Here is a 12,500-nt window from a genome sequence, read left to right as displayed (position 1 = left end):
CACAGTTTTCCCGGTGGTGCCGCACCCGGGCTCGCCCCGGCAGACGCGTTTTTTTTTTTTCTTTCGCCCCGGCTGACGCAGTTTTCGCGCCGCCCCGGCTGACGCGGTTTCGTGCCGCCCCGGCAGACGCGGTTTTTTGCGCCGCCCCGGCTGACGCGGTTTTTGCCGCCCCGGCTGACGCAGTTCGGACTTAGCACTTTTTGGCTGAGCCTGGCTGGTGGCCCACTCACTCGATCGCCATGTCTGTTAGCCACAGTTTTCCCGGTGGTGCCGCACCCGGGCTCGCCCCGGCTGACGCAGTTTTCGCGCCGCCCCGGCTGACGCGGTTTCGTGCCGCCCCGGCAGACGCGGTTTTCGCGCCGCCCCGGCTGACGCGGTTTTTGCCGCCCCGGCTGACGCAGTTCGGACTTAGCACTTTTCGGCTGTGCCTGGCTGGCGGCCCACTCACTCGATCGCCATGTCTGTTTGCCACAGTTTTCCCGGTGGTGCCGCACCCGGGCTCGCCCCGGCTGACGCAGTTTTCGCGCCGCCCCGGCTGACGCGGTTTCGTGCCGCCCCGAAGACGCGGTTTTCGCGCCGCCCCGGCTGACGCGGTTTCGTGCCGCCCCGGCAGACGCGGTTTTTTGCCGCCCCAGCTGACGCAGTTCGGACTTAGCACTTTTTGGCTGAGCCTTGCTGGCGGCCCACTCACTCGATCGCCATGTCTGTTTGCCACAGTTTTCCCGGTGGTGCCGCACCCGGGCTCGCCCCGGCAGACGCGTTTTTTTTTTCTTTCGCCCCGGCTGACGCAGTTTTCGCGCCGCCCCGGCAGACGCGGTTTTCGCGCCGCCCCGGCAGACGCGGTTTTTTGCGCCGCCCCGGCTGACGCGGTTTTTTGCCGCCCCGGCTGACGCAGTTCGGACTTGGCACTTTTTGGCTGAGCCTGGCTGGCGGCCCACTCACTCGATCGCCATGTCTGTTTGCCACAGTTTTCCCGGTGGTGCCGCACCCGGGCTCGCCCCGGCTGACGCAGTTTTCGCGCCGCCCCGGCTGACGCGGTTTCGCGCCGCCCCGGCTGACGCGGTTTCGTGCCGCCCCGGCAGACGCGGTTTTTTGCCGCCCCGGCTGACACGGTTCGGACTTTGCACTTTTCGGCTGTGCCTGGCTGGCGGCCCACTCACTCGATCGCCATGTCTGTTTGCCACAGTTTTCCCGGTGGTGCCGCACCCGGGCTCGCCCCGGCAGACGCGTTTTTTTTTTTTTTCTTTCGCCCCGGCTGACGCAGTTTTCGCGCCGCCCCGGCTGACGCGGTTTCGTGCCGCCCCGGCAGACGCGGTTTTTTGCGCCGCCCCGGCTGACGTGGTTTTTGCCGCCCCGGCTGACGCAGTTCGGACTTTGCACTTTTTGGCTGAGCCTGGCTGGCGGCCCACTCACTCGATCGCCATGTCTGTTTGCCACAGTTTTCCCGGTGGTGCCGCACCCGGGCTCGCCCCGGCAGACGCGTTTTTTTTTTCTTTCGCCCCGGCTGACGCAGTTTTCGCGCCGCCCCGGCAGACGCGGTTTTCGCGCCGCCCCGGCAGACGCGGTTTTTTGCGCCGCCCCGGCTGACGCAGTTCGGACTTGGCACTTTTTGGCTGAGCCTGGCTGGCGGCCCACTCACTCGATCGCCATGTCTGTTTGCCACAGTTTTCCCGGTGGTGCCGCACCCGGGCTCGCCCCGGCTGACGCAGTTTTCGCGCCGCCCCGGCTGACGCGGTTTCGTGCCGCCCCGGCAGACGCGGTTTTTTGCGCCGCCCCGGCTGACGCGGTTTTTTGCCGCCCCGGCTGACGCAGTTCGGACTTGGCACTTTTCGGCTGTGCCTGGCTGGCGGCCCACTCACTCGATCGCCATGTCTGTTTGCCACAGTTTTCCCGGTGGTGCCGCACCCGGGCTCGCCCCGGCAGACGCGTTTTTTTTTTTCTTTCGCCCCGGCTGACGCAGTTTTCGCGCCGCCCCGGCTGACGCGGTTTCGTGCCGCCCCGGCAGACGCGGTTTTTTGCGCCGCCCCGGCTGACGCGGTTTTTGCCGCCCCGGCTGACGCAGTTCGGACTTAGCACTTTTTGGCTGAGCCTGGCTGGTGGCCCACTCACTCGATCGCCATGTCTGTTAGCCACAGTTTTCCCGGTGGTGCCGCACCCGGGCTCGCCCCGGCTGACGCAGTTTTCGCGCCGCCCCGGCTGACGCGGTTTCGTGCCGCCCCGGCAGACGCGGTTTTCGCGCCGCCCCGGCTGACGCGGTTTTTGCCGCCCCGGCTGACGCAGTTCGGACTTAGCACTTTTCGGCTGTGCCTGGCTGGCGGCCCACTCACTCGATCGCCATGTCTGTTTGCCACAGTTTTCCCGGTGGTGCCGCACCCGGGCTCGCCCCGGCTGACGCAGTTTTCGCGCCGCCCCGGCTGACGCGGTTTCGTGCCGCCCCGGCAGACGCGGTTTTCGCGCCGCCCCGGCTGACGCGGTTTCGTGCCGCCCCGGCAGACGCGGTTTTTTGCCGCCCCAGCTGACGCAGTTCGGACTTAGCACTTTTTGGCTGAGCCTTGCTGGCGGCCCACTCACTCGATCGCCATGTCTGTTTGCCACAGTTTTCCCGGTGGTGCCGCACCCGGGCTCGCCCCGGCAGACGCGTTTTTTTTTTTCTTTCGCCCCGGCTGACGCAGTTTTCGCGCCGCCCCGGCAGACGCGGTTTTCGCGCCGCCCCGGCAGACGCGGTTTTTTGCGCCGCCCCGGCTGACGCGGTTTTTTGCCGCCCCGGCTGACGCAGTTCGGACTTGGCACTTTTTGGCTGAGCCTGGCTGGCGGCCCACTCACTCGATCGCCATGTCTGTTTGCCACAGTTTTCCCGGTGGTGCCGCACCCGGGCTCGCCCCGGCTGACGCAGTTTTCGCGCCGCCCCGGCTGACGCGGTTTCGTGCCGCCCCGGCAGACGCGGTTTTTTGCGCCGCCCCGGCTGACGCGGTTTTTTGCCGCCCCGGCTGACACGGTTCGGACTTTGCACTTTTCGGCTGTGCCTGGCTGGCGGCCCACTCACTCGATCGCCATGTCTGTTTGCCACAGTTTTCCCGGTGGTGCCGCACCCGGGCTCGCCCCGGCAGACGCGTTTTTTTTTTTTTTTCTTTCGCCCCGGCTGACGCAGTTTTCGCGCCGCCCCGGCTGACGCGGTTTCGTGCCGCCCCGGCAGACGCGGTTTTTTGCGCCGCCCCGGCTGACGTGGTTTTTGCCGCCCCGGCTGACGCAGTTCGGACTTTGCACTTTTTGGCTGAGCCTGGCTGGCGGCCCACTCACTCGATCGCCATGTCTGTTTGCCACAGTTTTCCCGGTGGTGCTGCACCCGGGCTCGCCCCGGCAGACGCGTTTTTTTTTTTTCCTTCGCCCCGGCAGACGTGGTTCCCCCCCCCCCCTCCGTCTTTCTTTTTGTTTTTTTTTTTCGCCGCGGCTGAAGTGGATTTTTCGGTGCCTCGACGCCCCGGTAGTCGCGGTTTTTCCGTTTCCGCACGGCCCCGGCTGACGCTGCTCGGTCACAGTCGCCTTTTGTGGTGATTGCAGACTTCTTGAGCGCGGGTGTTTTTTTTTTTGTTGTTGTTGTTGTTTTATTACGCATTCGCTCCAGCAGACGCTGTTTAGACTTTTTGTTTCCTCTTTTATCCTGCGACGAGGTGACGAGGTTTATTCGGTGCCCCGCCGCCCCGGCTGAAGTGATTTTTCCTGTCCCGTGCCGCCCCGGCTGACGCGGTTGGGACTTCGCGTTTGTTCGGCCGCCACGGGTTTTGGCGCACTCGCTCGGTTGCTTGTTGTTGCCACTTGTTGCGAACCCAGGTTTCTTGAGCGAGCGCGGGCGTTTTTTCTTCCTTTCTTTCTTTGTTCTATGTGTTAGCGAATCGGCCTTTAATATCACACGAGGACTCACAACCAACAATTTTCAGTTTGAAGTGTAAAAAATCTGCAGGTGTTGACGTAACTGACTTGCCCCGTACCCTTGAGTACATCCATGAAGTTCTCGTAGTACTACTAAATCGCATTATTCCAAGTGGAGAAATTCCCATAAACTTGCAAACCTCTACACGAAAATCGGTGCGCGTGATAAAGTTGAAAATTATCGTCCGATATCAAATGTGCCTTCTATAACACAAATTCTAGGAAAAAAAAAAAAAAACACTTGTTCGCCGTTTTCTGCGCCGTGACTGGCAGCACTCCGGCGAAGCGAAACGGGGTCGATTCGAGCACGATATCGGCGTCTTTCGACGTGCTCGCCGGCGACCGTCGCACGAGTACGTCGCACGAGCGCGTCTGCCGGGGCGCCGTTTGCGAAGCCGACGCAAAAGTGGGAACCGCCGCTCGGATGATCGCCGCTTTCGGCAGAGTGAGTGTTGGCACTCCGGGGAAGCGAAACAGCGTGAATGCGCCCACGAAATCGGCGTATTTTGAAGTGCCCGCCGGCGACCGTCGCACGAGTACGGTAAACCGCGTCAGCCGGGGCGTAGTTCGGGACGCCGACGAAAAAGTGGGAAGCGCAACTCGGATCTTCGCCGTTTTTGCAGGAGTGAGTGGCGGCCCTCCTGCGAGACCAAGAAGCATCGATTCGTGCACGAATTCGGCGCCTTTCGACGTGATCGCCGGCGACCGTCGCTCGAGTAGGGCAAACCGCGTCTGCCGGGGCGGGCTTCGGGACGCCGATGCGAAAGTGGGAAACGCTGCTCGGATGTTCGCCGTTTTTGGCCGAGTGAGTGCTGGCACACGGGCGAAGCCAAACGGGGCCGATTACGGCACGATATCGGCGTCTTTCGACGTGCCCGCCGGCGACCGTCGCACGAGTACGGTAAACCGCGTCAGCCCGGGCGGAGTTCGGGACGCCGATGCGAAAGTGGAGAACGCCGCTCGGATCTTCGCCGTTTTTGGAGGAGTGAGTGGCGGCACTCCGGAGAAGCCAAGGAGCGCCAATTAGCGCACGATATCGGCGTCTTTCGACGCGCTCGCCGGCGACCGTCGCACGAGTAGGGCAAACCGCGTCTGCCGGGGCGGGGTTTACGACGCCGACGCAAAAGTGGGAACCGCCGCTCGGATGTTGGCCGTTTTTGGCAGAGTGAGTGCTGGCACTCCGGCGACGCGAAAGAGCGCGAATGCGCCCACGAAAGTGGCGTATTTGGACGTGCGTGACGGCGACCGCTGCAGGAGTACGAAAAACCACGTCAGCCGGGGCGAGCGACACACGGCGGTCTGGGTGCTTATCGCTGCTATTATAGGGGCACCCCGGCAGACGCAGAAAAAAAAAAAAAAATTTTCGACCTTCTTTTTTGCTGGTCGAGCTCGGGTAACCCAGGTCGCAATGGGAGCCGCGCACGAAAGCGGCGTCGCGAGACGCGTTCGCGGTCGCTAGTCGCACGAGCTCGGCAACCGCGTCAGCCGGCGCGGAGTTCGGGATGCCGACGGCTAAGTGGGTACCGCTGCTCGGATGTTCGCCGTTTTTGGCCGAGTGAGTGCTGGCACTCCGGTGAAGCCAAGGAGCGCCAATTCGTGCACGATATCGGCGTCTTTCGACGTGCCCGCCGGCCACCGCCGCACGAGTACGGCAAACCGCGTCTGCCGGGGCGGGGTTCGCGACGCGTACGCAATAGTGGGAACCGTCGCTCGGATGTTCGTCGTCTTTGGCCGAGCGAGTGCTGGCACTCCGGCGAAGCGAAACGGGGCCGATTCGGGCACGATATCGGCGTATTTCGACGTGCTCGCCGGCGACCGTCGCACGAGTACGGCAAAGCGCGTCTGCCGGGGCGAGGTTTGCGACGCCGACGAAAAAGTGGGAAGCGCCGCTCGGATCTTCGCCGTTTTTGCAGGAGTGAGTGGCGGCCCTCCTGCGAGACCAAGAAGCATCGACTCGCGCACGATATCGGTGTCTTTCGACGTGCCCGCCGGCCACCGCCGCACGAGTACGGCAAACCGCGTATGCCGGGGCGGGGTTGGCGACGCCGACGCAAAAGTGGGAACCGCCACTAGGATGTTCGCCGTTTTTGGCAGAGTGAGTGCTGGCACTCCGGCGAAGCGAAAGAGCGCGAATGCGCCCACGAAAGTGGCGTGTTTGGACGTGCTTGACGACGACCACCGCAGGAAAACGAAAAACCACGTCAGCCGGGGCGAGCGACCCATGGCGGTCTGGGTGCTTATCGCTGCTATTATAGGGGCACCCCGGCAGACGCAAAAAAAAAAAAAAAATTTTTTTCGACATTCTTTTTTGCTCGTCGACCTCGGGTGACCCAGGTCGCAGTGGGAGCCGCGCACGAAAGCGGCGTCGCGAGACGGCTTCGCGGTCGCTAGTCGCACGAGCTCGGCAACCGCGTCTGCCGGGGCGGAGTTCGGGACGCCGACGGCTAAGTGGGAACCGCCGCTCGGATGTTCGCCGTTTGTGGCCGAGTGAGTGCTGGCACTCCGGCGAAGCCAAACGGGGCCGATTCCGGCACGATATCGGCGTCTTTCTACGTGCTCGCCGGCGACCGTCGCACGAGTACGGCAAAGTGCGTCTGCCGGGGCGGGGTTTGCGACGCGTACGCAATAGTGAGAACCGTCGCTCGGATGTTCGTCGTCTTTCGCCGAGCCAGTGCTGGCAATCCGGCGAAGCCGAACGGAGCCGATTCGGGCACGATATCGGCGTCTTTCCACGTGCTCGCCGGCGACCGTCGCACGAGTACGGTAAACCGCGTCAGCCGGGGCGGAGTTCGGGACGCCGATGCGAAAGTGGGAAGCGCCGCTCGGATCTTCGCCGTTTTTGGAGGAGTCAGTGGCGGCACTCCGGTGAAGCCAAGGTGCGCCAATTCGCGCACGATATCGGCGTCTTTCGACGTGCCCGCCGGCCACCGTCGCACGAGTACGGCAAACCTCGTCTGCCGGGGCGGGGTTTGCGACGCCGACGCAAAAGTGGGAACCGCCGCTCGGATGTTCGCCGTTTTTGGCAGAGTGAGTGCTGGCACTCCGGCGAAGCGAAAGAGCGCGAATGCGCCCACGAAAGTGGCGTGTTTGGACGTGCTTGACGACGACCACCGCAGGAAAACGAAAAACCACGTCAGCCGGGGCGAGCGACCCATGGCGGTCTGGGTGCTTATCGCTGCTATTATAGGGGCACCCCGGCAGACGCAAAAAAAAAAAAATTTTTTTCGACATTCTTTTTTGCTCGTCGACCTCGGGTGACCCAGGTCGCAGTGGGAGCCGCGCACGAAAGCGGCGTCGCGAGACGGCTTCGCGGTCGCTAGTCGCACGAGCTCGGCAACCGCGTCTGCCGGGGCGGAGTTCGGGACGCCGACGGCTAAGTGGGAACCGCCGCTCGGATGTTCGCCGTTTGTGGCCGAGTGAGTGCTGGCACTCCGGCGAAGCCAAACGGGGCCGATTCCGGCACGATATCGGCGTCTTTCTACGTGCTCGCCGGCGACCGTCGCACGAGTACGGCAAAGTGCGTCTGCCGGGGCGGGGTTTGCGACGCGTACGCAATAGTGAGAACCGTCGCTCGGATGTTCGTCGTCTTTCGCCGAGCCAGTGCTGGCACTCCGGCGAAGCCGAACGGAGCCGATTCGGGCACGATATCGGCGTCTTTCCACGTGCTCGCCGGCGACCGTCGCACGAGTACGGTAAACCGCGTCAGCCGGGGCGGAGTTCGGGACGCCGATGCGAAAGTGGGAAGCGCCGCTCGGATCTTCGCCGTTTTTGGAGGAGTCAGTGGCGGCACTCCGGTGAAGCCAAGGTGCGCCAATTCGCGCACGATATCGGCGTCTTTCGACGTGCCCGCCGGCCACCGTCGCACGAGTACGGCAAACCTCGTCTGCCGGGGCGGGGTTTGCGACGCCGACGCAAAAGTGGGAACCGCCGCTCGGATGTTCGCCGTTTTTGGCAGAGTGAGTGCTGGCACTCCGGCGAAGCGAAAGAGCGTGAATGCGCCCACGAAAGTAGCGTATTTGGACGTGCTTGACGGCGACCGCCGCAGGAGTACGAAAAACCACGTCAGCCGGGGCGAGCGACCCACGGCGGTCTGGGTGCTTATCGCTGCTATTATAGGGGCACCCCGGCAGACGCAGAAAGAAAAAAAAAATGGGGACATGGCGTGCGTCACCGTGCGGCTTCGCAGCGTTGCCGAAGTCGCCGAGCCCTTCGACTGAGCCGAACGGCGGACAGGGAACGTTGGTCGGCCGTTCTAACCTGTCGGTGCCACGCCGAGACGTCGTTAAGGAAAACCGCGTCGTGGGCCTCTACGACGCCGTCGAGTCGTTGTACGTTTGGTGTCCAGCGTGTCGGCGGCGAGTAGCGGACACGTCGTTCACGACTTCGGTCTTTCGCAGTCGACGCGAACTTGCGGAGAGTCGTGGTGCCTCACGTTTTCGGCAGAAACCGCGGCGGAATTTTCCCGTGCGTGCGCGCACGACCTCGGTGCTGTGCCGTCAGCGTAGTGTTGCACAAACTCGTGGCCTACCCAAGGTGCGGTACGTTTGCGGCCGTATCCTCGGTGGGAATTTCGTGAGTAGGGTCGCAAATTCTACGACCTCGGCGGGTTTGAGAGCGACGTAGACTTGTGGCACGCTCAACATGCCACACGTTTCGGGGCACACCCGCGGTGAAATTTTCTCGAGTACGCTCGTATTAGGGCCCAAGGAGGTCTGGGTACTTATCGCTGCTATTATGTGGGGGTTCTCGTGAGCGGCGTACGCGAAAGCGACCGGGTGTCTGATATGCGGCGGGCTTCGGCCTCGTCAAGCGTGTCCTCGGGTCTGCTCCAGGGGAATCCACGGCAGTCGTCTGCAGCCTCATCCGCTTGATGCGTTAGGGGCTGGTTGTCGGACGGTGCCGTTTTACCACGATATCGAGGTGTGTTCCGTGTCGTCCTCGGGCGATTCAGATGCGAAAGCGCCGAAGACGCGGGCGTGACCCGTCGTCTGGCGGCTTTGCAGTCTCGGCTCCGTTGCTAGTTCCGGCCGGTCCACCGACAGTGCAGCGGGCTTGGGCAACCCGCACGGCGCGACCGAGTCGATGCAACGAAAAAGAGCGAGCATGAACGTGCTTCTTGCCGCACGGCTCCCACTCGTCTTTCGGGAAGGTTGTGCCGTAGCGAGCTCGAACGCCGTCATCTCGGAGTGCAAAATAAGCGTGTTGGGGCGCCTGAAGGTGGCCTCCGCCGCACACAGACTGCGTCCGGCCCGCCGAGGGCGAGGACGGACGCGCAGTCGAACGATTACCTGGTTGATCCTGCCAGTAATCATATGCTTGTCTCAAAGATTAAGCCATGCATGTCTAAGTACATGCCGAAATAAGGCGAAACCGCGAATGGCTCATTAAATCAGTTATGGTTCCTTAGATCGTTTCTTCCTACTTGGATAACTGTGGCAATTCTAGAGCTAATACATGCAGTGAGCCTGGAGCCCTTTGGGTAACGGGTGCTTTTATTAGACCAAGATCGATCGGGTTTCGGCCCGTATTGTGTGGTGACTCTGGATAACTTTGTGCTGATCGCATGGCCACGAGCCGGCGACGTTTCTTTCAAGTGTCTGCCTTATCAACTTTCGATGGTAGGTTACTTGCTTACCATGGTTGTTACGGGTAACGGAGAATCAGGGTTCGATTCCGGAGAGGGAGCCTGAGAAACGGCTACCACATCCAAGGAAGGCAGCAGGCGCGCAAATTACCCACTCCCGGCACGGGGAGGTAGTGACGAAAAATAACAATACGGGACTCTTTTGAGGCCCCGTAATTGAAATGAGTACACTCTAAATCCTTTAACGAGGATCAATTGGAGGGCAAGTCTGGTGCCAGCAGCCGCGGTAATTCCAGCTCCAATAGCGTATACTAAAGCTGCTGCGGTTAAAAAGCTCGTAGTTGGATCTCAGTTCCAGACGAGTAGTGCATCTACCCGATGCGACGGCTCGGACTGAACATCATGCCGGTTCTTTCTTGGTGCACTTCATTGTGTGCCTCGAGATGGCCGGTGCTTTTACTTTGAAAAAATTAGAGTGCTCAACGCAGGCGAGTCGCCTGAATAAACTTGCATGGAATAATAGAACAAGACCTCGTTTCTGTTCTGTTGGTTTTTGGAATACGAGGTAATGATTAAGAGGGACGGACGGGGGCATTCGTATTGCGGCGCTAGAGGTGAAATTCTTGGACCGTCGCAAGACGAACTACTGCGAAAGCATTTGCCAAGAATGTTTTCATTGATCAAGAACGAAAGTCAGAGGTTCGAAGGCGATCAGATACCGCCCTAGTTCTGACCATAAACGATGCCAACCAGCGATCCGCCTGAGTTACTCAAATGACTCGGCGGGCAGCTTCCGGGAAACCAAAGTATTTGGGTTCCGGGGGAAGTATGGTTGCAAAGCTGAAACTTAAAGGAATTGACGGAAGGGCACCACCAGGAGTGGAGCCTGCGGCTTAATTTGACTCAACACGGGAAAACTTACCCGGCCCGGACACTGGGAGGATTGACAGATTGAGAGCTCTTTCTTGATTCGGTGGATGGTGGTGCATGGCCGTTCTTAGTTGGTGGAGCGATTTGTCTGGTTAATTCCGATAACGAACGAGACTCTAGCCTATTAAATAGGTGCGGGGTTCCCAGCACCTTACAACCTTCTTAGAGGGACAAGCGGCTCCTAGCCGCACGAAACAGAGCAATAACAGGTCTGTGATGCCCTTAGATGTCCGGGGCCGCACGCGCGCTACACTGAAGGAAGCAGCGTGTCTTTATCCCTGTCTGAAAAGACTGGGTAACCCGTGGAACTTCTTTCGTGATTGGGATAGGGGCTTGCAATTGTTCCCCTTGAACGAGGAATTCCCAGTAAGCGCGAGTCATAAGCTCGCGTTGATTACGTCCCTGCCCTTTGTACACACCGCCCGTCGCTACTACCGATTGAATGATTTAGTGAGGTCTTCGGACCGATGTCCGGCGCGGCCTTTCGGTTGCGCCGGTCTGTTGGAAAGATGACCAAACTTGATCATTTAGAGGAAGTAAAAGTCGTAACAAGGTTTCCGTAGGTGAACCTGCGGAAGGATCATTAACGGATTGTGAAGGGTGAGCGCCTCAGCTGCGTCTGCGCCCGACACTTTCTGCCGCTGACCCCGTTTGGACGCGGGGTCGGCTTTTCCCCACGGGGCTGCCTGAATGTGGAGCGGCACCCCGTGACAAATTGTTGCGCCCAGCGGACGCCAACACCGCGACCTTGGACGGTCGGCCAGGTGGCGGACGCGGGTACAAACGGCGCAACGCACTCATAGGTCGGCTTTCGACCCGCCACTGCACCGTGGCTCGAAGCGCTCGAAATGCGCGACCCGACCGCTGCGGGACCGCCTAGTACTGTAAACAGGAGCGGCGGAGCGCGAACGGCGAGTCGTGGTTACGTCGGTAGAAGGCGAGGCTGCGCGTTCCCGAAACGCCAGCCGAGTGCCCTCCCGACCGTTCGAGCGTGCAAGAACGAGACCCGACAATCGCGCGGCGACTGCCAAGTACGAGAGGAACGGCACAAGCGTCGGCGGTCGGTCAAGGAACTGGCGATGTGACGGGTCCGCTGTGCACCAGTGCATACCGTCCCGCCGTCCGCGGCAAGCGCCTCCGCGTCCTCGGGTGACGGAGGCTGCCGGTCGGTTCTTGCAGGCGAGGGATCTCGCTGGCACCGGTTCGCGTTGACGCGCGGCCGGTCATGGCACGGCGATGCGACGGCCGAGGTGCGCAGTACTCGATGGAGGAACCGCACGCTCCGATGACCGTCCCGCCCTCCGCGGCGTATGCGTACCGACCGTAATGGTTGCAGCAGCGCCGGCCGGCTTTTGAATTCGCCACACGAAACACGGTGCGAGATCGCGGTTAGGGGAGCGTCGACGTTGCCAGGCGTTTTGCTTGCTGCCGAGGGAAAGGCGGCACGGCCACGTCGCGCTCGTCGCGATTAGCGGGTCTGCGCGCTTTGGGAAGGTGCCGCAACGACTTGCCGAAAGAGGAAGCACGGAAGAACGAGGGACTTGGACGTCCCGACAATTGAACGCACTTGCGGCCAGGCCCTTGCTGGCTTCGTTCTTCCGCCTCGAGTAGGCTCGTACGCGGCTCCGGCGCCGAAAGTGGTCCTTGGCACCGACTTCGGTGGACGTGGGAAGTGCCGCGCAAGTACGGCGCGCCTGGCTCCACCTGTTGGCTAAAGTAGGCAGCCGGATCGGCATTTTGGTGTGCGGTGGCAAACCGTGGATGCGAAAAAAGCTTGTGCGATTTCGTGGAACAAAAAGCGGGGGTCCCCCTTTTTATGCGGAGGAGACCGACCCGCCCGCCGTGGTGAACCGCGACGCCACGGTAAAAACGGGAGAGGCTTGTCGATGGGACCGTGCATCCCGCGCTCCACGGAGGCCGGGAGGCGGCCGCCCGAGGAAATGTGTAGCCGTCGAGGCCCGCATCTGCGTGCACTCTTATCCAAATGGGTGTACCGCAGGCATTTTCTGGTTAGGCGGGCCAATGAGAGCGAGCACACAACGATACCTACGGGTCCGGC

General features: G+C 61.5%; 1 non-coding gene across 1 annotated transcript; it reads left to right on the top strand.

The window, feature by feature from the left end:
* Positions 1–9,212: 9,212 nt before the first annotated feature.
* On the top strand, positions 9,213–11,027 carry LOC142792759 (small subunit ribosomal RNA). Its single transcript, XR_012891181.1, has one exon. It is a non-coding gene; the product is annotated as a small subunit ribosomal RNA (ribosomal RNA).
* The last annotated feature ends 1,473 nt before the right edge of the window (positions 11,028–12,500 follow it).

This window comes from Rhipicephalus microplus, unplaced genomic scaffold, assembly GCF_043290135.1.
Source record: "Rhipicephalus microplus isolate Deutch F79 unplaced genomic scaffold, USDA_Rmic scaffold_244, whole genome shotgun sequence".
NCBI lineage: Eukaryota > Metazoa > Arthropoda > Arachnida > Ixodida > Ixodidae > Rhipicephalus > Rhipicephalus microplus.
Note: the sequence above shows the minus strand (reverse complement) of the source record. Positions and strands in the feature narration are given on the sequence as shown.